The sequence below is a fragment of the Sturnira hondurensis genome, unplaced genomic scaffold (assembly GCF_014824575.4).
Source record: "Sturnira hondurensis isolate 20B ecotype Veracruz unplaced genomic scaffold, ASM1482457v3 Scaffold0022707, whole genome shotgun sequence".
NCBI lineage: Eukaryota > Metazoa > Chordata > Mammalia > Chiroptera > Phyllostomidae > Sturnira > Sturnira hondurensis.
Window position 1 is genome coordinate 1,830,767 of NW_028095338.1, and position 24,785 is coordinate 1,855,551.

The 24,785-nt window shown below is 37.1% G+C and overlaps 1 non-coding gene across 1 annotated transcript; it reads left to right on the forward strand.

Moving 5' to 3' along the window:
• The first annotated feature begins 5,727 nt into the window (after window positions 1–5,727).
• Window positions 5,728–5,834, forward strand: LOC118979972 (U6 spliceosomal RNA). Its single transcript, XR_005065026.1, has one exon. It is a non-coding gene; the product is annotated as a U6 spliceosomal RNA (small nuclear RNA).
• Window positions 5,835–24,785: the final 18,951 nt, after the last annotated feature.

Here is a 24,785-nt window from a genome sequence, read left to right on the forward strand (position 1 = left end):
TCTCTGAAAAGCTCTGCACACAAACTGCATAATGAAGTTGATCTAGATGTGATAAACCAGCTTCTTGTACCCATCAGGCATTGGTAAAGGTCTCTGGGGACAGATGAAAGTTCCTGTTTGATCCATACTCTGCGGGCAATTGTCTGATCAGAAGAGGGCCTTTGTCCATCAATACAGCAGATGGGAGACGGGTGCTGGGGATGGTAAAGGGGAGGTGGGAGGGGTACCAATAACCTCTAGTTTTCTCTTTTATTTATTTTTTGAATTATGTTTTTTTAAGATTTTATTTATTTATTTAAATTTGGAGGGGAAGGAGAGAGGGAGAGAAACATCAATGTACGGTTGCCTTTCATGCGTCCCTGCTGGGAGTTGGCCTGCAGGGAACTGGCCTGCAACCCAGGCATGTGCCCTGACTGGGAATCGAACTGCGATCTTCTGGTTCACAGGCCTGTGCTCAATCCACTGAGCTACGCCAGCCAGGGCTGAATTATGTTTTAAAGACTTTTGTTTGTTTATTTTTAAAGTGAAGGTAAGGGAGGCTAGAAAGAGAGGGAGAAAAACATCAATGTGAAAAAGAAACAATTGATCAGTTGCCTCTTGTACATGCCCTGACCATGGACAGAACCCACAACGCAGGCATGTGCCCTGCCGGGAATGAACAAGTGACCTTTCGTTTCACCGCATGACACCTAACCAACTGAGCCACATTGGTCAGGGCCAGTTTTCTGTTTTAGAAATAAGGAAACCCAGGCTCAGAATGGTTAAGTGTCTTGCTCCAGGCTCCTGCAGGCATAACTGATGGCGTAATAGCATGAGTTCAGGTCTTTTGACAGTAAAGCCAGACAGTAAAGGTCAGGTTTCTCTCAGGTCAGTTTCATCTCTAGTGCATGTGGTTTACATGAAATGAGACTCTAACACTTACTAGCTATGCCCTCAGACACATATTCTTCAGATATATGAGCTCAGGCATGTTACTTAACATTTATGAGTCTCAATTTCTTAATCTGAGCAATATGAACAATAATAACTGCCCATGGTATTGTTCTGATGATTATAAAAACATGTAAAATACTTATCATTGTGACTTATGTAGCATTTATGCTCCAAAATATTTGTTTTATCTCTTTTTCTTTTTTACCTATTAAAAGACACATTAAAATATAGAGAGAATGTATTGGATAACACATAAATCACATGTCACTTAGAGGGAACATTCTCAAACTGATAAGATTTTTTTTCACTGTAGAAAGTCCTTGGAGTCCACACTGCCACCACAAAAGCCCTAAAATTGACTACTACAATTTGGTGATCACTTTCTTTCTCTGTTCGAAAATGTTTAGTTAAAAGAAGCTATTGAAGTATGATACATACAGAAAAGTGAAAAATTCATAAATGTATAGTTTAATCAAATCTGTGTAACCATGACAGATTAAAGAAGTAAGACATTGCCAGCAGACAGGAATCACCCACTTTTCATCTTGGACCAATACGACCCTCCTCCCAATTATTAATCCTTCCCGTCTCCCTAAAAGCACCCACTCTTGGAGCTTATTTTAACATAGGACTGTTTCGCCAGTTTGGAGTTTATGCAAATGAAATCAAACAGAATTAACATAATGTATTTGACTTCTTTCACTTCCCTGTTTCTTTTCAATTTTTTTCCTGAATAATATTACTATGTTTGTATATTTACTTAAATATTTTATATTAATGAACATTTTGGTTGTTTCCAGTGTAGGACTATTACCAATAATACTGTGGTAAATATTACTGAACTTTTTCTTTGGTCCACCCGTGTACATTTCATTCGAGTACAGAATTCCCTCCTTATTTGTGGGGAAAACATTCTAAGACCCCCAGTGGATGCCTGAAACTGCAGCTAATACTGAACTCTATGTATACTATGTTTTTTTCCTGTGCATACATACCTATGATAAACTTTAATGTGTGTATTATATGCAGCACAAGATTAACAAAAATAACTACTAATAAAACAGAAAAAACATAACAAGATACTATAATAAGAGCAATGTGAATGTGCTCTCTCTCAAAATGTCCTAACATACTGCACTCACCCTTTCATCTAAAGGACACACTTTATGGCTTCTTCACGGTGTATTGGGGCGGACAGCATCACTACTCTAGCACTTTGGGACCATAACTAAGGAAAATGAGGCTTACTTGAACATAGTGTTGCGGTACTGCGACCGTCAATCTGATAACAAAGATGACTAGCAAGTCACTAACTGGTAGGGAGCGTTGCAACACAGATCTGCTGGACAAAGTGATGATTCACATCCTGGGCAGGACGAAGCGGGGCAGCATGAGATTTCATCATGCTGCTCAGAACAGCACACAGTTCAGAACATGAGTTTTTTATTGCTGGAATTTTCCATTAATTTTTTTGGACCACAGTTGACTGTGATAACTTCAACCATGGAAAGTAAAACTGCAGGTAAGGGGGGACTACTGTATAAAGGTAGCAGTTAAGTTGAGGGACTATGAAGTACGTTTATAATAAACTTGATTAAATTATGAAATACGTTTATATTAAACTTGATTAAAGCTAAACAGCTTTCCAAAGTGGTTGTGATAACTTATACTCTATTCCCCTTTACTCTGTAGGAGCTCTTGTTGCTCCACATTCACACTAATACTTTGTTTTCTCGGTTTTGTTTCTGATTTTGTCGTTCTACTGGCACACAAACCTACAAAAATTACGTTTTTACCTTCCATTTCCCCGATGTCTAATAATATCGAGCACCTTTCCAGGTATCTATTGACCATTTTGGTATGCTTGCTTGCAAGGGATACTGCACATATTTCAGTTGGATTGTCTTCTTCTTACTGATTTTTAGGACTTCTCTATGTGTTTTGGATACTGGCCCTTTGGTATTTGTACATCTTCTTCCCCTCTCTAAATTGCCTTTTTTTGCTCCCTTAATGTTCCTGAACAAAGTCAGTGAGTTCAATGTTCATGGCACCCAGAGAAGCCAAAGCCTGAAGCAACAAATTTTCACAAAGATTTGTTGGGTCTCCAGATGGGGAGGCAAAGCTCTCATCAGTCTCCTCTGGACAATGGCTTGGAGTACATTAAAGAATGAAGTTAGAAAGGAGTTAGAAAGTTAGAAAGGAGCTATACATATTTGTTCATTCTAATTAAAGGGCTCAGATTGATGAAATACTACTGGGCTATTAAAAAAGAAGGCAATCTTACCTTTTGCGTTTGCATGGATGGACCTGGAGAATATTATACTAAGTGAAATAAGCCAGTCAGAAAGAGACAAATACCATATTATTTCACTTGTATGAGGAATCTAATGAAAAAAATAACTAGCAAACAAAATAGAAACAGACTCATAGATACAGAGAACTGACTGACAGCTGTCTGAGGGGATGGGGAATTGGAGGCCTGGGTGAAAAGGTGAAGGATTAAGCAAAAGAAGGAAAGAAAGTGAGAGAGAGAGAGAGAGAGAAAGAAAGAAAGAAAGAAAGAAAGAAAGAAAGAAAGAAAGAAAGAAAGAAAGAAAGAAAGAAAGAAAGAAAGAAAGAAAAGAAAAGAAAAGAAAGAAACCTTATAGACACAGTATGGTGATTACCAGGGGGAAAGGAGGATGGAGGAGGTAGAAGAAGGTAAAGGGAGGATAAATGGTGATAGAAGGAGATTTGGCTTGGGGTGGTGAACACACAATACAATATACAGATGATGTATTACAGAATTGTACTGAAAGCTATATAATTTTATTAACCAGTGTCACCCCAATAAATTCAGTTATTTTTTAAAAGGGCTTGCATTGAATAGTCTTAGAATGAAGTGATCTGAGATAAGATATGTGGAAGAGGCAGGTAAGAACAAAGAAACTTCAACCAGGCAGGGGTTGATTAGTTAACCTATGAGCATCCAAATTTGATTTCTGCACTGTATCTTCCTTGCTGACAGATCCCTCACTTAATGGGCTTCAGGTGGTAAAAGTAGCACCTCTGTGTTTGAGTTTGGAGAATCTTGACTGTGCTGTGCTCTTGAGGTCAGCTTAGCAACATGTAGCTGCTAAGTGCTCCTGCTCGACCCTCTGGGACTATTCTGATCCACTTGGACTGGTGGTCTCCAGAGAGCTGGGAGGAGGCCTATTGTTGTCTGCTGAAAGACACTGAAAATCTAGGGAAAAGACTATTAGGGCCTGGTTTCACTGTTAGGGCTAGTTACATTAATTATGTCTTTTGATACAGATAAAGTCTTAACTGCCAGGTAGTCCAATTTGCTGATCTTTTTCTTTAGAATTAGTACTTTTTTATGTTTTGAGAAATACTTCATTTACTCCATATTTATGAAAGAAAAATATGGAAAAACATTGGTATTCTCAATGTTTTCTTCTAGGTACTTCATTATTTTATATTTTGCTGCACAATAGACCTGAAATTAATTTTTATTCACTATTCATTATGTAAGGCAGTGATTAAGACTATCCAATTAACATAACACTATTTATTTAAAAGATTGAGCTTTGCCACTGTACCAGAGCACCACATTAGACATAAATCAAGCATACATTGTTTCTAAATATTCTATTATAATTCATTAGTCTAGTCACCTATTCATCTATATACATCTATTCATATGTAGCCCTGTAATTACTGAAAAGGATACTCTTTCCCAATCTGCTCTTCACAGTTGGCGGGGTTATTTGCATTCCAATATACATTTCAGCAAAAAATTTCATGGGTATTTGATTAGGATTTCATTTGATTTTTAAATTAATTTGGGGAAAATTGGCCTCTTCACAATATTGAGTCTTCCAATCCATGAACATGGTATATCTATCCAATTTAGGTCTTTAATTTCTGTCAGTATTGTTCAATAGATTTTTGGGAAGAGGCATTATACATATTTCTTTAGATTTAAAAAAATTAGATGTTGAAATTTTTTATAACAATGAATACTTTTGAGGAAGTATTAAGTGACTTGGAATTTTGACTCTGGCTTTGACCTGAAGGCCAAAATCTTTAAGATGATACTCATTGGCACATGGACATGAGATAAGGCTACTGTGAATGTACTATCTCCCTGGAAAGTATTATTTTATACTTCTATAGTAATTAACTTCAGTGAATTACAATTCAATATTAATTCCTCAGCTTTTATGAAATGTTGCCAGAACAAATAACCCTATGAAGAATACTTCACATTTTCAGTACATCATATTCATCGTATTTTAAGCGAGAACTTATTCAAGCAAAAAATTGTGTCTAGAACTTAGTGTCAGGAATATTATCCCTTTTTGTGATGAAATGGTATACCACCTACATTAGTGAGGGTCACTTCAGGAAACAAAAAACAAACTTCTGAGTTCTATGAAGAAATCCTAATAAGAAAACTCTCTACGATGGTTTAGGCAGGACGTGTCTTCCATCGTAAAGCTAGTACCTGCAGAGCATCACTACCGCTCCTTCACCTAAAATGACGAGAGAGAAAGCATTCACCAACTCTGACAGAATGGGCTGCCTGAACGTACTGTGATCTTCAGAGCAGGGATGCAGGCAGTTCATGTAAACCCTATAGGAATGGAGTTCACCTTGCATTTTATTCTTCTGTCAGTGATCCCACTGGCCTCACTCAATCAGAAGCTAAAAGTCAAAAGCACATCTGATGCGGTGGCTACATTCCAGCTTCCAGGAAATACAGCGCAACATAGAGAAGGACAGGGCTCTAGGGTCTAACGGAAAACATCGGTGCTCCCTTCGGCAGCACATGTACTAAAATTGGAACGATACAGAGAAGATTATCATGGCACCTGCGCAAGGATGACACGCAAATTCGTGAAGTGTTCCATATTTTTTTAAAAAAAGAAAAAAAACATTGAACATGCTACTTTCATAAATCAAGAAAAACTTTTCAAACCCTGTTTTCCTTCACTCCTGGGAAGCTAAGCTATTAAACAGCCAATTTCATTAACAATAGTGCATCTAGGCCTTTTACCTGTGTCTTCGTGTGATGCGTGCTGTTGGTGTCCCACCGAGGCTGGCTTTACCCATCTGTACCCATCACTCCGTTACTGTATTTTGACTAATAAATAATAATTTACTGTCTTTTCAAAGAATTGCTCTTGGCCAATAAGAAGCTACTTTTTAAAGGGGCTACCCCCCGCCTTCGGCCCTTTCTTTAAGAAGTCGATCAATGACAGACTGACACAGCACTATAATGTCTGGTCCACTTGCCACAATTTGAGACTAACTCTGCGGTGCAATTGGTGCTTCACATTTCCCCCAGGGATCAGACCGAAGTAAGTGTCCAGCTGAGACTACATCCTTGGTCATCTCATTTCCTTCCCTACCCTATCTTGTTTCCCTACTGCTGAAGACACTTTCATAATAAATCACTGGAGCAAGAGTGCCTGTCTTAGGCTCTTCCTCTAAGACACTTGACCTAATCTGCTCTGTAATTTGATTCTTATGTGTACATATTGCCTATGAGGGCATATTCTGTGGTAACTTTAACCCTTGAATTTAAAATACACTGGTGCTGCCCTGGCTGGCGTAGCTCGGTGGATTGAGCACAGGCCTGCGAACCAAAGAATATGATTCAATTCCCAGTTAGGGCACATGCCTGGGTTGCAGGCCAGTTCCCAGCAGGGAATGCATGAGAGGCAACCATAGGTTGATATTCTCTCCCTCTCTCCTTCCCTTCCCCCTCTAAAGATAAATAAATAAAATCTTAAAAGAATAAAAATAAAAAAATAAAATACACTGGCACTTTAATAAGTACTTTACATGCATTCAAAATTTTTATTATCTCAACAAACCAAAGGACAGTCATAATTTCTGCCTTAAAAACGAGGATGTACTTAAAAGATAATGAATATCCTGAGGAAACACAGATAGTAAATGGCAAAGCTGATACTAAAAACTGAACTGTTTAACTCTAAAGGCCAAGCTTGTAATCACTAAAATATATTGTTCCCTTTCTGAATTAAAAAAATCTAATATATTTAAGGCAATTGCTGATCATTTTACCTATATTACTAAATCCTCCCAATATTCTGTAAGGTAAAAACTAAAATTATTCCCATTTTACAGAAGAGAGAAATGGAGAAACAGACAATATACAAAAGATACAACATGGAAATAGAGTTCACCATCTTCAGATAAGTGCCTTTTCCCCTCAGCACCTCATAGGGAGGCGTATAAGTGGCCTGTATCACGATATGATGTAGTCTTGTGTCAAAATGATTGTAATTGTTTGTCTTCCCACTAAATGTGTTAATACAAAGGGCAACTATTTGTTTCTGTATTTTTAGCATCTCCTACAAGGCCTGGTATATGATACATGTTCATTAATGTCACATAAATGAATAAATAAAAAAATAAATACACTGGGAAAACTCACTCTTATCTTAGATCAGGCCGCTAAAACAGAAGAGTGCAGACTGGGTGACAACAAACGTTTATTTCTGACAGTCTGGGGCCTGGAAAGCCCCAGGTCAAGGGGCCAGCAGATGTGGTGCCTTCTTCCTGGTTGCAGATGACTGTCTCCTCCTGGGTTCTCACGTGGTCGAGAGCAGAGAGAGCAAACTCTCTTGTTGTTTCTTACAAGGACTCTAATCTCATTCATAAGGGCTCCATCCTCCTAATGACCTAATTACCTCCCAAAGACTCCACCTCCTAATACCATCATTAGGTAACCCTAATACCTCCTAATACTGGGGATTAGAGTGTCAACATAGGAATTTTAGAGGACACAAACATTCTGCACACTAAAACTGTTTTTTACGTGTGCTACTCTAGTTCTCTGCCACATGTACGCTAGACTCTCCTGTTGTGTTCTTATTGCTGAGTGAATTTGGCCAGAGAAACTCAGTTTTTTTTCTCTCTTGAGAGTCACTTTACTTTATGATTCTGCATATTCCTATTTGATATTCCAGGTGTATTCTAGAAAAAATATTGAATCAATGACTTTTAGAACTAGATTAGAACCATAGAAATCCTCTGATCTGAACTCTCACCTTACAATGGGGAAAGTGAGATGTGGAGAGGCTGAATCTACCAGTCACAAAACAGCAGGCCAGCCAGTCAGCCTAGGCCTTGCCCAGTGCTGTTTTATGGGTCTAGGTTGCTGCCTTAGCACAAACAGTGAGATGTATATATGTGGCTGTATACATATTTATTGCCCATGTGTTTTTATTTATACCTTTATCTGTGATGGCCATTTTTAGCCTACATGATTTAAGAACAGTAATAGGAGGTAGAAATTATTGAGTCCTAATATTTATGCCTGGCCTTATGTTGGCAGTTTTACATACCTTATCTCATTTTGTCATCAAAATAGTTTATAAAAGAAGTGTGGTTATACTCTTCTGTTGGGTAAAGAGACACTGAAGCACAGCAGAGCGAAGCAGCTTATCTGAGGTTACAAAACCACTGAGCTGTGCTTTTGAATCACAAAGTTCTGAATCCAGAGCCTTCTCCACTTTAACAACTAATACAAGGAAATTTGCTCTAACTTTTTACCTTCCATAAAACTTCTGATATAAGATAAATATTCTTATTGCTTAGCAAGGGAGTCACTAAAACCAAGAAACTTAAGGTTCAACTTTCTTCTTCTCTCACTGAAAACCACTGATGGCATAATATGTATTGTAACAGTTGTCATACTAGTAAGTAATTTAAAAAGAACAAATATTATGTGTAAAAACAAAAGTCACTGAAATTGTGCTACTTAAGGATAAGAAAATCATATTTAAGTATAGTATAGTTCTTACCATTTCACATGAAAGAAAGGTACTTATTTTGTAACTTTATTATAGTTGTTTTTCTAATACAGGCACTTTTGAAATTTAAAATAAAGTTAGAATTATATTTACTGATTAAATAGTTCACAAGAAATAGAATGTAAGAAGGCAAATAAATTGTTTCAATAGAATTATCATCATCATACATGCTTAATGTTGAAATTTCATAAATTCAAAAAGTAAGAAAATAATTAAAATTCTTCAAAAGTATTACATACTTTATTTACAAATTACTACTGTAGTTAAGAATCATGTATTACTATTTCCTTAAAAGAGAGGCAAAATCAAATGTCTATCTGCCAAAAGACATCAAGCCATTCTCTATACAGAGCTACATGTAAAAATAAAATTGGTATTTGAATTTGTCTTTACTCCATATTTTTCTCTAAGAAAATATTACCATATTTTTGGTGAAGACCTATGAAAAATAAATGCAATTAAATGTATTGTTTAAATTTGGTTGCTTTGAAGTGAGTCTTCTGAAAATAAACACTATTTCAATTTCATTTATAAACTGTATTAAATGGAATGGAAACAGATCACTGAGTTTTAAATATATTTTACTATAATAGAGATATTAACAGCAGTGCCTCTGTCCCTTGGGAATTTGAATAAACATGGCGTAGGTCCTACGTGTATATCTAGTAGCAGTTCAAACTTGCTCTAAAATGTGTGTTTCCTTAGGCCGCTGAGCTCCTGTCCATTAGTGCTATGCTAGTTCCCTGCCATGTCAAATCCTGATGTGAGTATCCCCTCCTTCACTATTCTTCCGAATTAAACTGTCAGCATTTTGTGATTTAATGAACTTACTGAATATTTGAGGAGTTTTGAGAGAGGACCACTTAACACAGTCCACAGCATTCTACCATTTGCTTGCTCCATTGTTTCTTCCCTTCCATTCCATCAGTTTGCAGAGCCTGGAAATCTCCTCTGCTCCCACCCCCACCGCCTGCCCCACTTTTCCTCCTGCGGTATCACCGCCCCTCTGGTCCAACACATTCTCTCAGTGGAGCAGCCCTGCATGGTTGCTCTGCCTTCACAGTCACCATCCAGAATTTCAGTGAGCAAATATTCTGAATTTTTTTAACATAAGGTATAAATCATCTAAGTCTTTTTGAATAAATGCCTCTTTTTAAAAAATTTAATCAATTTTATAATAAGACACCACCTCAGTATAGGAAAATATATTGAATATCATATATAACAAAATTAATTTAATAATGTAAAAGTCATGAACAGAGATAGTATCATCTAGCTAAAAAACAGAGCCGAGCCTTTACAACGCCTTAAAAAAAATCTAACGACTATAGTTAATATTATGTAAACCAAGAGAAAATCTTTGAATAAGTTGTAAAAAGAATTTAAGTTTGGAAGACGCTCTTGCTTATGAAGTAGGTAAGAATAAATCATTTCCATGGACAAGTGGAATAAAATGTACTTGCCAAGATCAATTTTCTTTTTTCAGCAATTAAGAAATAAATTTAGAGAGACAAAAAAGCATTGGGAAAAACAAAACAAGCACTTATGCAGCCAGTACCAATAGGAAATAACTTATTACAAATACAATTGAAATTTCCGGCCCTGGCTGGTGTAGCTCAGTGGATTGAGCGTGGGCCTTCGAACCAGACAATCGTGGTTCGATTCCCAGTCAGGGCACATGCTTGGGTTGCAGGCCAGTTCCCAGCAGGGGATGCACCAGAAGCAACCATACATTGATGTTTCCTTCCTCTCACCTTCCCTTCCACTCTAAAGATAAATAAATAAAATATTTAAAAAAAAGAAATTTCCTATGAACTCTCCCTTATCACATTCCTTAAATTTGGTATCATTCTTTTGAATGTTCTGTATTTCTCCTACATGTAATAATAATAACATCAATAGCAAATGCAGTATGTCATAAATGTATGTAGTATTATTTTACATATTTTTAAAATTATAGAAATGCATTTAGGTTTAGCTTTTTAATTTCAACTTCTGTATAGTTTTTGTTGTATAAATAAATGTTTACAGTCCTACTAAAATATATTTAATTTTCTTTTTTTTTGCTATTAAAACCATACATGTGTGAAGGATGTGTATCTAGTAAAATAATGACTGGGTTAAAAGATATGCATATCTTCAATTTTATTTAGTATTCCAAATTGCTTGTTAACGTGGCTGAATCGATTTATACTCTGCCAAAATATATAATCTTCATTAACACTTTAAAGTTTACATAATAAGATGCACGTGAAGAGAATTTCAACATGTTTTCAAATGGCATCTTTCTGAGTAATTGTGAAGTTTAGCATCTTCTAGTAATATGTTTATTGGCCATTTAGTTTCCTTTTGGGTAAACTGTTGTTTCTCTGACATTGTTCTGAGTCATCTTGGCTAAGCTAGACGTATGTTTCCCAAAATCTCTTCTCTATATGGCTCCAGTTAGAGTTGGCCAAAGAAAAATTGTAAGGTATTTGGATAGTAGAAGTGGAGCAGCTGCTATTTTGCTTTGAAGGTTATTGCAATTAGATTCGGTGAGAAACAGATGCAGAAATGTTCGTGGTTTCCACGGTGGACTTTCTTTTCTCTACTGTGTTTAGCTCTTCACAATGGCTGACCCTGACGACCAGTCATGATCCTAAGCACCCCACCAGATCCAGATGGAACTTCCTTCCGTAGGCCTCTCCACCAACATGCTTCAGTGTTCTCATTCCAGCGGCTCACACCGCCTGGATTCAGGAGACCTAGTTAGTGACTTGTATTTGATTCTCTAATTTCTCCCTTTGTAATATTCCTTCCCTAGTTTCTCTTACAATTGTGTACCTTCTTATTGCTGTAATAAATTTCTCAGACAAGAAAAAAACAACTTAAAAATGGAAGCAATGGAATAGTTCATTAAGTTGCGAGAAACTAGTAGACTAAGATCTGAGAGAGAAGAGAGGAACTAAAATGAGCCCAATATCGAACATAGCTGTTTGCCTCAAAGCATTTGTCAAATCCTGAGTATCTATCCAGATGCCAAGATGTGTGTAACAGAGGCAGGTGGAAGGTAAACAAGGTGGAAAGTGACCAAGGCAAAGAAACTAAGCAGGACTCTTGGCAGTCTCATACAGATGGAGTGGAGAGGGAGGGGGGAAGAATAGGAGAGAGTAGAGTTCTCCCAGGAGAAGGGGCCTTGGTAAAGAACTTGGGCTTCCCATGGAATGAATGAAGAGTACACTTTATGAATGATTGGTAACCAGTAATAAAATAGCTTCACATCAGTTTAAACCTAGACTGTATAAAGGTAATCTGTCCCCATTCTTTTACTGGTAGAAGCAAAAGTAAATCTTTTATAGAAAAAGGTAGCATCATTCTGCTCATTAAGTTATATCTAGAAATCTTCATATAAAATATCCTGCATTCAATACAATTAGTGTATACATATTCTATAAAAATACTGGATAAAAATAAAATGTGTACCAAGAAATACATTCAAATGATCAGAAACCAGTAGAGAAACAAACACATAAGAAATACAAATATTGGAGTTTACAGATAGAGGCTTTAAAATAACTGTGATTAGATATTCAGGGAAAGAAAGGATAAATAATTTTACCAGAAACATAATATTCATAAAAAGAAATATAAAGGAAATTTTATAACAAAAATATTCAAAAGTTAAACTTTAGAACTTAGTAGATGAATTTAGAGCTGATTAGTACAGATGAAGGGATTAGTGACTTGAAGCACCAAGAGAAAAAATATGGAAAAACACAGATAAGTGACATATGGAGACATAATGAAAAGTTATGATACATATGCAATTGATGGTCCAGAAAGAAAAGACAAAATATTGAGAAAGAATAATTGTTTGAAGAGGTCATGGCAGAAAAACATTATGAAATTGATTTAAATAATCTACAGCTACATATTTAAGAAGCACGATAGACAGAGCACAGGATAAATATCAAGAGTAGCCCATGTAGGGGCATCATAAGCTTCTTGAAAATAAAAAAAGGTTCTTAAAACTCAGCCAATAAAAATATGCAAGGATATTTTAAAATGTAATTTAGCAAGTTGAGTCTAAAATTTAGCACAGAAATGCAAAAGGCCAAGTATAGCGAAGGCACTCTTCTTGAAAGGAGAATATCTTGAGGACAGTTTTTAAATAGGACACAAAGACTATCGATAAGTAGCACTACATTAAAATGCTGTTCATCAATAGATACCATTAAGAGAGTGGTACCGAGAGTACAAAAAGATATTTGCTACAAATATGACTAGTAAGAAAAGTATAAAAAACCAATAGAAAGAAATACAAAAATGGGTGAAAGATGTTAACTGGGACTTAAAACCTTATTATATGAAATGTTAAAGGGTGTTACCTAAGAAAAAGAAGATAAAAATATGAACAGTGAAAAGACAGCAAACTCACAGTTATTAACAACCACACCTAAAACAAAAGCAAACTAAGAGGACAGCTAGATTGGGAGTGGAACCATAGAAATGAAGAACACATGGAGGGTTAGCAACAGGGGAGTGGGAAGAGGAGAAGGGGGGAGAAGGGACAGAAAATAAGTAGCATAGACAGTAGGTAGGTAGAAAATAGATGGGGGAGAGCAAGAATACTATGGGAAACAGAATTTAAAGAACTTGAGACACATGGACATAAACTAAAGGGGGGGAATAGTGGGGGAGGGGTATGCAGAGTGGAGGGGAGTGAAGGGGGGAAATGGGACAACTGTAACGGCATAATCAATGAAATATATTTTAAAAAACTTTAAAATAATCAAGTGCTAAAGCACATATGAAAAAGTTCTCTACCACATTAATCACCAAGGAAATTCAAATTATAATTATGAGATGTCTCTATATATACCAGAATGATTTAAAATTATAAATTATCACAGAATCTTGCAATGGAGAGATGTAATATGGGTGGCTCTGTCATACGTGGTTGAAAAATAATTGGTATAAGGACTTCTGACAACTATTTAGTATTACCTACTAAACTTAAATGTACACATTCCCAAAGACCAACAATTTCACATCTGGTTTCATATCAAGAAAATCCTAAGACATTTTCAAAAATATTCTTAACTGCTTTGTTTTGTGTTAGTCAATGAAAACAACCCAAATGTCCTCTAAACACAAATGGGCAAAATTTGACAAATTCATACAGCAGAATACTTCATAGTGTAGCAGGTGTGGAATGAGGTCTAGACCTTGGGGTATTTGGGCTAGGGGTCTCCCTGAACCAAAGAAACCACCCCAACCCCTTGTGAATATAGAAAAAGGAAAAAAAATCCCAAAGCCTCCACAACCTGGCTGGGGGAAGGGGAAGCAGAGCAGAGCAGTTGAGAGTCACTTTATATTATCTAAAGAACTCGACCAGTGTTTTAGTAATAATGTTAAGTGGCCATGCCTGCTGCGCTGGAAGCCAGGGAAATGGGGGTGACTCTAACCCATGATGCAGCCAGGAGGCTTTCCCTTGGTTGCTGGGCCTGTGAGAGCGGCTTGGAGGTGGTTCTTGTGTCACAGGGCCACGCCTGCCTGCACTAACAATGACAGCCAAGAAAGGCAGAGACCAGACTACTGGTGAGGTAACCCAGTGTGGGAAGAGTCGGAATCAGGGTTATGGAGGAAGATCTGCCCTGGGATTTAAAGGGAAGCGTGGCAGCCAGGCTAGAGCTTGGGACCATGGGAGAAGGAGAGTAGGAGAGGATAAGAGTCTCTCTCTGGCTCTCTGGCTCTCGCGACCACACAGCTAGAAAGGAGCAGAAAAGCAGGATGTAGCAGTCTTGTGGGGGCTTGGCCATGCTGTTTGAAAGGGTGCAGAAGGATCCCCACCAGCCCACCATGAGGATGTAGTATTGAATTAAGAGCAGGAACCTAGCCAAACACAGACGACTGCAAGAAGCCAGAATATAGACGGGAACCTGCCCAGCTAAGCTGCAGACTCCTATTTCTTCCCTGGAGAGGCAGTACCTCTGACTGGCCTGGTGTGGCAAGGGGTAAACTGTGTGTTTGTGAGTGTTTTTTGGTTTCTAAGGGGTGTGGGATTTAATGGTAGAATTCTGCCATAATTCTAAACCTGTATAACTTTTGAGTAAATAGTTCCTTTTCTTTTCTTAAGACTCTGGCATTGGGAGTCCCAAGTTCTTATGGGCGGCGAGCAATAGAACCCAGAATAGAACCCAGAGTGGTTCTGTTACAATAGCAGTGAACAAGAATGAATCTCACTTAAAAAAATATCTTTAAAAAGAAAATCTTTGTGGGCCGTCTTTCTATTAAAACTTGAAATCTGTCCTGAAGAGGGAGCTGGGCAGAGAATCGCCCTGCTGGTACCTGGGGCACAGCTTTGCTAAAGAGTGGGGTGGGGGGATAGTTCTGCTTCCTCCTAGTTTGCCAGCAGCTGGAGTGGTGCTGTTCCCCGAAGAACATGAAAATGCTGGATAAACTTGAGAATCATAACTTTTCTTAAACCCGTCATAGAGTTGCGACTGTAGGGTAGCGAAAGAGGTTGAAATCTGAGGGACGGGCAGGTCCACCAAGGAGAGGCAGAGGGAGAGCAGCGAGAGCAGTCTCCTGTGTTGTTCTAGATGCTGCGTGGAGACCATCGAGATATCCCCTTAGGCAGAAACTGTGTAAAGGTTCATTTGCCCCAGGGCAGGTTCCTTCTTTTAAAGCGTGAAGTTGCGCCAAGTTTTTCCAGTTTTCATTCAGCTTCAAAAAGTGGTTTAATTTCCACCACCACCCCCCCCCCCCCGCCGAATTTATCATTGTTAGCGGTGGAAGGTTTAGCCCAAGACAAGCAGCACTATCACTATTAGGAAATTTCAGTTAAATATTTATGTTGAGCTTACATCAATGTTGCTCACTTTCTTGTTATCTTAGTAATTTTTAATGTACATTTTAACATTTGAAGAGTAGAATACATAATGTCTAAAAAACAATTATAATTTCTCTTTTTAATTTGGATGCCTTAGTTTTTAATTTCATTTTATGTAATATTGACTAGAACCTCTGGAAAACATATAAAAATATCACTAAAATCAGGTGTCTTTGCTTGTTTCTGATTTTAAAAAAAATTTAAGTTTTCACCATTTAATAACATGTATGCTGCAAAATTTGATGGCTCCTCTTTTTGAACTTATGAAATATCCTATTTTTAGTTTGCTAGGGTTTATTTACTATCACATATAAAGTATAAATTTTATTAAATGTTTGATTTTTATCTACTGTGATATTTATATGATTTTATCCTAAAACTATTATAGAGAACCGTTATATGGATGGGTTATATGAATCACATAATGTGAAAAATTTGTATTCCAGGATAAATCAAGCTTTGTCATAATATATATATATAAAAATACATGTGCATTAATATATTACTTCTGGATTTATTTGGCTAATTTAAAAAAAAGAATATGTGTGTGTGTTATACGTAAGTTAAGTTTTACTTTTATTTATTTTTATCATAGTCTCATAAAATTAATTGGCAATTTTTCTTTTAATTTTTAATACATGGAGCAGAATGCATAGGATAAAGATTACCTGTAAAATCACATTGTTAATGGGAGACACCTGGCTCTTCTTGCAGGCATGTGTAAAGAATAACAGATCAGCAAATCTATTAGTGTACAATAAGAATTTACTGGTGATCTGTTCCCATGGAAGAGAATGGGCCTGGCTAAGGTGGGGCGGAGGTGCAAGGCATTGGTTCAGGGCGAAGCAGCTGGGTGAAAGTAAGGTGTGGCAAGCACATTCAGGTGGCCAGAGGCCAGGTGCCCAGCCAGAGAGCCAAGAGCTGGAGTCCTGAGTCTTTTGTTCTGAGGATTTACATAGTTGGCAGGTTGAAGGTGAAGAAATTACATATTGATTGACAGGTAAAGGTGGTGCTAGGTTTCTTGGGGGGACATGACTATCCAAACTTAAGTATGTATGGGGGTCCGTTAGGCCAAATCTTTATCGTCCTCCAGACTCCACTTGTTCATCTTGTCAAACAGATACGTGACAGGAAGCAAGCTGGTTATTAAAGTTGGGGCAATTACAAAAGTTATTTATGGGCCTTTTTTAAGCATTAGGGACTCCCTCATAAAACGGATAGTGACCAGAGGAAGGTAATTAACCGAAGTTGTTTTATGGGTTTCTTCCTTAACCACTGTGGACCCTCTCTCATCTTTCAGGCCTTGGAGTGAAAACACAGTTTCAAGGACTTTCCTTCTCAGATAGTAGAAAGGATACACAGAATTTCAAGGACTTTCCTCCTCCCTTGCTAACATAGTGTTTCTTGTGATGTTGGAGCACCCGGCAATATTATTGGACCAGGCTCAGGACCGCTGAGTTAGTGGGTGAGACATGTCTCCTTCCTCCTCCCTGCCTTGGCTTACTATCCATCCTACCTAAGTGCTAAGAGGTGTTTCCTGGCCATCAGGATGCTAAACACTGGCCGGTAACAGCAGCACAGTCTCAGAGTTCTTCCTATGCTGTCTCCTGCCTCAATGTGACCTAGTGTTTTATTTGTAGACTTTTAACCATTTTTCAGTTACTTTAATTGTAATAGTAAGTGTCTATTCTACAGATCTATGTTTTCTTGAGACAACTCTAGTTAAGACATTTTTGTAGCAATTTGTTCATTTTTGTATAAATTTGTAATATATCGACATAACAGTACATTATTAAATCTCCTGTATATATAGTTTTATCTCGTTTTAATGTATATATTTTATTTGTGCCTTCCCCCTGCTATGAATGAATAATGTCTTTTCCCACTCTTTTTCTCCTTCTGTAATGCCTAATTAGATATATGTTGGTTCTTGCATTTTTCTCTTTCCTATATATTTCTCTTCATTTGTTGCATTTTGAATAATTTCTCCAGATATACACATCATTCATTAGGTTCTATTCAATGTGTTTTTTTCATCTAATCCTTGTCTCCAAGTTTTTTTGTGTTTCACTCATTATATTTTTCATTTCTCTCATTTGTGTTTTTTATTCCAAACCACCAATCTTTCTGGTTAATGTCTTATTTATTTCCTGTATGTTTGATTTCTTCTTTTATCTTCTGTAATTTTGAACATTATTATATGACTTGTATCTAATAAGTCTTTCTTTTGCACGTTTTGGGAGTTTATTTCCATAACTTGCTTTTTATTGACTTTTTGCTCATTTTGGATTTTTTCCCCTCATGCTTTATAATTGTGAACTTGGGAAATTATGTTCAACCGACTTTACTGTTAGAATCCTGGAAAGATAGCTTAATGTTTTATCTTTACAGAGACACTTTGGGTTTGCATCTTCCAGGCTTGGAAACATTACTACTTTGGGAACACTTTTTATGTTAACATTCCCAACCGCAAAAACCGTGTGAATTAAAATCCTGAACAGATATTATCAAAGCAGGCCTATGGATGCAATGTTTTATGGGAGTTTTTTCCCTCCTACCCTGAGCCAAGAATGATACAAAGTTCCTTTGCTCTATCCATTTTCAAGTGGAGAGATTTTACTGAAGTTCACACGGTCATAACGGATATTGCCTTTCAGGGCTGTAGTTGCCTGCGTCATTCCAACTTATCAACTCGAGGGTGCCTAGGGCTCAGGGTGCCTTTAAAAGCCCTGCCTCTTGATACTCAGCCAAGCAGGGCCCCAGGACCGCGGGAGTGACAGTGTGGGATCACATCGCTGGTTTCCCATTTCTCCTGCGCGACACTACAGGTTTCCTTTAGTTACTTGTGAATTCAAACATTTATGTTAAAGAAGTTTACCCAGGATTCTGTCAGATTTGCCTCAAGAGGGCTTTTTTTTTTTAAGTCATCAAATACACAAAATTCTTGGGGGAAAAAATGGGCCTTCTCAAAATTCTCCAATGCAAAATTGTGGATTAGGATGTTCAGTAGCCAATGTTCACTGCTGAGAAATGTCGAAGTATTGCTCAGTTAAGAAAATGACTTACTATATTAAAGTACACTTGAAAAATATAGTTTTTGTTAGATAGTATTAAAAGACAAAATGTAATTTATGAAGAAATTATAGTATTAAAAATTATCAAGGGTCTCAAAGACCTGTTATGTTTGTAGGTTATGACTATCACTATTTACTATGTTATAAATTAAAACTAAGAAATTTAAAACTTTTTCTTCTTTATCAATTCATTTAAAAATTATCTCAACAAATCCATTATATTTTCATGTAAATAATATTTTCATGAAAATCATATTTTCCAAAACAAAAAAATGAGAAGAGCAGCGTTGTTTTACATTTTGGCTTACCCCCTTAATGTCTGGTTTAAGAGAAAAAGAGCCGAATTCACATGTTTCTGCTTCAACCTGGTGCAGCATGTGGTCGCACATATTGAAGAACGCTTGCATGCATTGCAAATATATGAAGAAAACTCAGTCTCACGAGATATGTAGTTAGAAAAGGGAGGGGTGTTCTAACTTTTTCAGATCATTGTGAATATTCCTGTTTGATTCCATGTTTTTCTAGTCTGCTAAATCAAAGGGGCATGGCCAAGCACTTGGCTACCTCCCCACTTGGAACAGTGCGGGGTGGGGGAGCTGGAGGTAGAATACCACCGTACTGCGTGTCTCTGTGGTCCCTTGTCAGAGACACAACAGATACTGCATACCTTTTCAAAGCTTTTTCCTCACCTTTTCAAAGCTTTTTCCTCACCTTGAAGCTTTTTCTGTAGCCCCATTTTCTTGCCCAACTTTTTTCCTCCTGAGAATTCCCAAACATGAAATTGCAAGGGTTGAGAAAAAAAAAACAGAGAACAATAGAATACAGTAGGGCTAGAACACTGGAGAGGGAAGCAATTATGCAGAGTAGAAAGGAGAGACCAAATGACAGAAGAGGCCTAGAGCACAGTGCTGTACCACAGAAAGTAAGTGTGAGTGTAGGGGCAACAGAGAGGGAGGGCCAGCAGTAGCGTAGTAGAGACACCAGATGGAAGACAGGCACAAAGCCCAGGAGAGGAGGGTAGAGGCACATATATGGAGAATGCCTTTCTTACTTTATCAGAGAAGAGACTGTGGTGGTCTTCCACGGCGGTCCTCACTCCAAAGAATGAGGAACTGCCCCCACCACCAATCCATCCCTCTCCATTTTTTTTCTTATAAAGTTATTGCCTGACCACTACCTATGGTGGTATCAAAAACCCTTCAGAATGGTTCTGGCTGGTGTGGCTCAGTGGATTGTGTGCCAGCCTGTGAACCAAAGAGTTACTGATTTGATTCCCAGGCAGGGCACATGCCTGGGTTTCCAGCCAGGTCTCCTGGGGAGCGCGGGAGAGGCAACCACACATTGGTGTTTTTCTCCCTCTCTTTCTATCTCCCTTCCCCTCTCTCTAAAAATAAATAAATAAATAAATAAATAAATAAAATCTTGAAAAAATAACCATTCATAATGTTTTTATTTTTCTTAACTTGTTCTAACTCAAAATACTATATTAATTTACCCCTCTGTTGTGTAAAATAACTCATATTACCATATTTTTAAAAGATTTTATTTACTTATTTATAGAGAGAGAGGAAGAGAAGGCAAAATAGAAGGAGAGAAACATCAGTGTGTGGTTACCTCTCATGTGCCTCGCACTGGGGACCTGGCCCACAACCCAGGCACGTGCCCTGACTGGGAATCGAACTGGTGACCCTTTAGTTAGCAAGCAGCCACTCAATCCACTAAGCCGTACCAGCCAAGGCTATATTTGCCATCTTGTATGTTTACTTATTTCACATATCATAGAGTTTATCTCATTCTAGTATTTCATTTTTACAGGTGAAAATTTTATTTTTGAGTTCTGATCTGATTAAACTGTTCTGTCACACTCTTAGTGGTCTCAGGTTTCATCCTTAGGCTTCATTTCCATTGTCCTTGTTTATGATTATAACATCCAGACAATTTTTTAATTCTTTTATTCTCTTACGAACAACTAGCTGTTGAATATCTTTTTCTGAGATAGCCCAGAAAACCAATGTCTTCAGAAAAGGTTTTATAATGGTTGCTAAGCCCTTTATTTGAATTATTGCTATCTCTGAGTTTGACATTTTACAAGTAAAATCTGGATTATCTTTTATGAAACTTTCTTTCTGTGTTTTGTTATATAGAAACTCATTTGCCATTTATTTCTTTGCCCTCTCATACCTAAAGAGATTTCTGCAGTTCGTCTCCTTTATCTTAGAATTTCACTGCAATAAATAGTTTATACCATTTATAGGTTTGCAGATTTGACTGTGGACTGTGCCTTCCAAATTATTTACAAATCTATAAGAGAAGACCACAGAAATGAGTTTGTCTGTCATCACCCTATAATTCCTATTAAAGTCTGTTGTAAAACCATGGCTCTCTTTTCTGGGTGACTCAATGCATTTTAATAGTGTTTGATATAGAAAAATCTCAGAAAATCTAAATTAATCACAAAACTATTGGTTTTCATTTTTCTCATATTGCTGCAAATAAGCACCTAGTTCTCTTAAGAAACCTTGTTAGCTTTTGTAGTATATGTAAATATATATGTATGTATTCTATGCTCTAATTCTTTAAGTTCTCACAACATCTGCAAAATGAAAGAAAGCATTAGTATTTAATAATTGGCAGTTTTTGGTATTCCTTTGGAGCTCTGTTATAAACGATCATCACATTGGAAAATCACTTGCTATCTTGCATAAAAGCTTGAACGTTCTGGGAAATAATCTGTGCTTGCACACCTTAAATTTTTTCCAATCATATGTGTCCGTGATAAACAGATAAATTACTTATATATTTATATTTTTGGTGATTTGATATAGAATAACCTGTAATTTTATGTTTATACAACCCCCCAAATTTTAAATATCAACTACTAAAATAATTTGGTGGTGAAAATCGCCCTGAACTTTTTCCAGTAAAAACCCAGAAAATTAATTTATTAGTCTCTAGTTGTTCTTTCTTTTCAATCCCCAATTCTTCCTTTAGATCATGATCCTCATGTAAGTCTATGGATTTCTTAATTCAATTTCTATCTTTATTACATTTATTGATAGTTTAGAAGCTCCTATAAAACTCTTCAAAACATATTTTGTCTCACCGTATTTGTAATTGTGAACATTTCAGTTCAATATGGACCTAAAATTATCCCATGAAACCACCAGATTAGAAGAAACTGGTTTAGATGTCAGAGTCGGGACAGGGATCTCAGGCATCCACTCCCCCTTCCCCACTCTGTACATGCTGCCTCTCATCAGCCTACAGTTTCTTCTCAGACAGCAGCTTCGCTTTGATGCTGTGTCTGAATCACTAAGGAGGGATGTTCTTCCTCACACAACATAGAGGGAACCCACAACTTTCTAGAGAAGTTTTGAATACAGACGAGGAAAGAATCTGGGAAGAGTTAGAGCACTTGGTATCAGAGTATGACTCACAGGTCAGCAGCAGCAACAGCCTCGTGGAACTTGGTAGAAATATAAATTTTTCACCCCCTTTCTCCAGTCCTACTAAATCAGATATTTTACAAGTAGGGTCTAGAAGTATCTATTCTAATCTCTGAGTGATTCTAATGTGTCCTAGAGTTTGAAAACCAATGTCTAGAAACTCAGGCCTATTTATCAAAGGGCAGACTACATCCTAGAATGGTGCTTCTCGAATACGTGTAGCAATTGTACGTCTCATTGGACTAGCATCTACATGTCTAAGAAGCTCCTGGGTAATGCTGCCACTGCTGCTTTATAGACGACATTTGATGCAAGACTACTGATAAAATTTAGAGATCTGAGATCATAGAATGAGGTGCCAAGAAAAACAGGACAAATGGAGTGACCTTGATGACTTTGGCCCAGCACTGAGGGAGATTCACTAGATGTGGCCTTATGGGGAGTCTTGGTGGCAGACAGAGAAGAAGGTCTTATTGTGAATCCAGGGTTTTAAAAAAGGTAATCTGGCATAAAAAGTCAATAAATAAAAACAAGAGAATATAAAGCTTTAAGCTCATGCCAAGTTAGGTTATGGTTTGAGACTGCACGATGCACCATATCTTAGTTCTTTATAGCACTTTTCAGAAGAAGTAGAGTTACATTTGAACTTTCTAGAAGCTATACTAAGATCACACAGCGGGGCAAACTGTACTCATAGAGGACAGGAAGCAGGCCTAGGTCATGTGGGTGTAACTCAACTGAGAAAGCCTGCAAGTGTGACCTTGGGCACATTACTTCATATCCCTGTTCCTCAATTCTCTTCTATATAAAATGCGAATAAAAATAAACCCTATCTTACAGAATTCTTGTGAACCTTAAATACGTGACAGTGCGCAAGGCACCCAAAAGAGTGTCTAGCATATAATAGAACTCAATAAACTACCTTTTCTCCTCTGTATTTTCATCTTCAATTTGCAAGTTTCAGCATTATGATTACATCTGCCATATTTGTTTTTCCTCAAAAATGGAGAATCAATTATCCTGAAGAAATCATAGACATATCAGGATAATAATAGTTGGGTGTTAGAGAACAAACCAAGATAATTGAGAAAGGGCTCTTCGACAATGAGAAACACTCACCGAAATAACAAATCCTTATGTCAAATATTTTTTTCAAATATTTTCATATAACAACTGAAAATTCCTTTATTATACGACTAGGTCCCAAAGGACGAATAGTCAATGCAAAGCTATGGTTAGCGTTAACCTCAGACACATCCAGGTAATAATGTTCTAATGATATGTAAGAGAAGCCGCAGGTCCTGGCACCAGTTCATTTTCTTTCTGCTTTTCTGAGGCCACTTTTCCTGTGTCAGTTTTCCTGTCCAATCCATATTTTGACCTCGTGAGCTGCTGAAGAAAGTGAAGAGTTTCTCTGGGGAACATACTGTAATTCTGTTTTTATTCTTTTTCTTTTCATTCATTCATTCAAGAAAAGTCATCCGTATATCATACGGCTGCGGAATAAAATTGGTAAAATCATTTCTGCAACCACCTTCCAGCACAGTGACTAGTGTTGGGGATGAAAGACGGTGGAAGGGAGCTCTCCCTAAAACTGTGTGCTGATCATTGAGTGTATCCCTATGATTACTTACTTAAGTTTAAATAATTTGGTTTCATTTCTGAGAACATAGATTGCCACAAAATAAAACTTTGATTTTGTTTGGTTTTTATTTATTGACCTTAACTTTTTGTTTTATTCAGGAAACACAATCTTAAAATGACAAGCTAATTTAAAATACGTTAATACAAGCACATATAACTCATCTTTCTCCCCCTCCCCCTGACACACAATATTATTGATGATTTTTGGCAGTAATTTTGACTTGCATAAAATTTCCGGTATTTTGAACACACTCCACATTCCTAATAATATAAAATAAAATTGCTGATAAAAAATCAGCTAGGATTTTTCCGGCTTTATTAAGTTCTCCAAAAGCAGTCCTTCAGAAGTGATTTTTAGTTTTCAATGTATTATTAGGAAGAATTTTCTTACCAGCCTTCAATAAAAGCAGTGCAAGGTAATGATAAATTTTTCTCCGAAAGACAGAACTATTGTCTTACCAGTGATTCCAACAGTCAGTAATATTTAACTTGCCTGCTTCATGTAGCAAATACAACAAATGAATGACCCCTAAAATGTTACATCCTGCAATATATAAATATTTCTGTCTAGGACATTGAGCCCTGCCTAGCCACAGAGTGTCGCAGCCTTCCTAGATATGAAGTACTCTCCCTATTGAGGCCAAGGCATTTTTATTGATTTTCTTCACATCACAGTGAAACAGTCTATGCCAAAAAAATAAGTAGCATTGTTTAATGAATGTATCTAAAACATCTTACTATCAATTAGTATTTAACATAGCCAGCAGTGGCAAATGCACCAGATCTTCCTAGATGAATTAATTATTCGGTACTTCAAAATTTAATGAGGTTGGAGTAGTGATGAAAGAATCTGTTCGATGGGTCCACATTAATCCAGCTAACGTGCAGAGTTCCCACAAGTTTGGCAGAGAAACTTTGAGACAGTCCTACCAGCCAGGTTAAGTGAAGTAGGCTGGATTCCAGTGCCCCTCAGTCATGCTATAGT